The sequence below is a fragment of the Hibiscus syriacus genome, unplaced genomic scaffold, assembly GCF_006381635.1.
Source record: "Hibiscus syriacus cultivar Baekdansim isolate YM2019G1 unplaced genomic scaffold, ASM638163v2 tig00112737_pilon, whole genome shotgun sequence".
In the NCBI taxonomy this organism is placed as follows: domain Eukaryota; kingdom Viridiplantae; phylum Streptophyta; class Magnoliopsida; order Malvales; family Malvaceae; genus Hibiscus; species Hibiscus syriacus.
The window spans coordinates 684,614-687,789 of record NW_024063391.1 but is presented as its reverse complement, the minus strand read 5'-3'; positions in this window follow the sequence as shown (position 1 = coordinate 687,789).

The following is a 3,176-nucleotide window of genomic DNA, read 5'->3' as shown; positions in this document are numbered from 1 at the left end:
TTTTAGAGAAGAAAATAAGAAAGTTATTCCCTATATGTAAAGTTAGGACTAAAAGTTATCCCCTACATGTAAAAGTTTTGTTTGATGTACCGAAACTTTTGTGTTAAATGAAATCTGTTCTAAGATGATCACTCTTGAGAAACACCTTTTCATACATGCATTTTCATTTTGCATCTTTTTATTTTTCATTTTGCATTCATACTTTTATGTTTGCCTTTGAAATGCACATTTTGCATTCTTATTTTTCCATTTATGCATTTTTCACATTTTTATTTAAAGTATTGTTATGTACTTTAATTATAAAAACATGTAAATAATTCATGAAAGGTTTTGTAACAGTAAAAACCAAGACCATTCATTTATATTACTATACTATCATCATGAAAACAATGGAGCAATCTTATAATGGACTACAAGACCATTGGCCAGAACAATTGACAGGGTTACCTCGTGATATAAGGAAAGAAGCATCAGATTCAGTACCAGATGGATCAGATCAAATTATTCAGGGAATGGAATCTGATAAAGAAGAGATAACTGATAAAGAGAAATTGTGCTATCATATTGAATAGTCGAGAAAGATAACATACCTTAGGGCATCCCACTCAAACCCAAAGAATAGTCTCATTAATTATTCACAATATGAGGAGAAAGTCAAGAGGACAGAGAAAGCAATCAGAAACATTAAAGATGTTAGTGCCCACCACAAAGAATTAGAAGCAAGAGAGCTCAGCTTGGTTCCAGATTTGATTATTCCCCATAAATTCAAAATGCCTGATTTTGAGAAATATGATTGCACCAGTTGTCCCTTAATCCATTTGAGAATGTTTTGCAGAAAAATGGAAGGATATTTGAGTTCTGATGATCTGTTAATTCACTCTTTCCATGATAGCCTTATTGACCCAGCATCAGTCTGGTACAATCAGTTGACCCAAGAACAGATCAAGAGATGGGTTGATCTAGCTGATGCATTTTTAGGACAATATCGGTATGTTAAAGGCATAGCTCCAACACGTATGGATCTTCAAAGAATAAAGAAGAAAACCAATGAAAGATTTCAAGAATATGCCTTAAGATGGAGAGGAGTGGCAGCACAAGTTCAACCTCCCATGTTAGAAGAGGAGATATCACATATGTTTCGGGATTCCATTTCCGCTCCTTTCTGCAAGTTAATGCAGGCAAACCCGACAAAGGAATTCGAGAATCTTATGACAAGTGGAAATTTAATTGAGAATGTAATCAGTGAAGAAAACTCAAAAGTCACATCCAGGAGCCTGACGGATCAAAAAGCTAAAGTTGGTAATGTGAATGAGTATCACATCCAAAGTCCCCGCAATTGCAAAAGAAAAAGGAGCAAATAGTTGTTCGGATCGACCAAAGAAAGTCATGCGATCAAGAAAAACTTTGGAAGTATTCCAAACTTCCATTTCAGACTTGTATCTTCATTTGGTTAAAGGTCAATACATCACACCAAGACCAACTAAAGTGACATCAAACCCTTCTGCTCATAGCTATGATCAACATAATGTTTGTAATTTCCACTTGGGGGTAAAGGGGCATTCTACAGGCAATTGTAGGCCACTGTTAAAAGAAATTGAGATGCTTGTTGACAAAGGGGTTTTGACACAAGAAATGATCAAGAAATGGGGGGCAAATGAAGAAAAGAACCCTGATCTTATTACATACCCAACATTATAGGAATAATGAGGCATGATGCATAAACAAGTGGAAGTGTTATCTACCACTATAGTACTTTTCTATTTTCAGCGTCCTGTTTAAACTTGTTTTTTGTTCCTTTCTACACCTTTTGTGCAATAAATAAATTTGTGTTGCTTTTAAGGTTATGAGCATTGAGTCAATTTTGTAATCTTGCAGTTCTTTGAATATCAACTGGATTAAAAAGTTCTTCATGATTAGAGTTATAATCTTTGACAGAATATCAGGATTGAAAACCAGAAAAACAAGGACCATTGACCTTACCTCAGAATAAATACACCCAAACACTATCCTATTACAAATATGAGATAGCCTATTCCTATTGAAATGAATTACAAAAAGGCTTGGTATTTATATATAGGAGCGTACAACATGGTGCATCATTGATGTATTACATTACAAAACCGACTAGAGTATTTTTCTATTGATAACGTTCAATGATGAACGTAATCTTCACAAATAGGTAAATCTAGTTTAAGTCAGTTGCTTGAGAATTGAATTCTAACAAAGAGATTTTCTGAATTCCACCAAAACACCTAGACTATAACAGGTTCTTCTTAACAAGCTTAAGAAATTGGATTTGAACACCCATGTTGTATATACAATAAAGTTTGAGTTGTCCCTCTAGAGCAATTGGTTAATCGCCCTGGCTTTATGGATAATATTCAGCTAGTCTATTATACTATTATATGCAATAAAACTGTCCCTCTAGAGCAATTGGTTAATCGCCCCGGCTTTATGGATAAGTTTCAATTAACCTGATAAAAGTGATTATTATATACAATAAAACTGAATTCAGCTAGCCAAAATGGAAAATGTGTTAAACAAATGGACTAAGGGAGTTGTGAAACAGCTGTTATAGTCGACTTCACATTAGCACTCATAAATTTCATTTTTAGACCAATATTTTTGCACTACTTTGATTATATGAATCTAAATGAAAGATTCCAGAGAATTGAAATAGAAGGATTCTAGAAGGTCTAGTGATTGGCAATCCTAGTTGCGTCATTTTGTACGCATCCGGTTAAAATACCAAGTCCTTAAAGTGAGGTATGTGACAAAGTTCACAAAGAGATAGAGATGAGTGACATCTTAAATAGATGTAAACATAGAAAATAGGAAAGCCATCCTGAAATCAAACCAAATCTTGATATTTGTCAAAGAATTATAATTCTCAAACATTACAGAGTTGTTGATTCTTTTGATATTCTTTGAATTCATGCTTATGATTTGATTATATTGTGAACCTGAAAGGGGTAATTGTAACATCCCAAATTATGGGTTAGTGACCAAATTGTAAAGTTTCATAATTTGATGACTAAAATAGAAGAATGAAATAGTTCTATGATTATTGGATACATATGATGAAGGTTATTTTGTAATTGTTAAAGGAAATAAAGGGTAAAATGGTCATTTGATCATTTAAGGAATTATATACACGTGGGAAATGGGAGAAACAT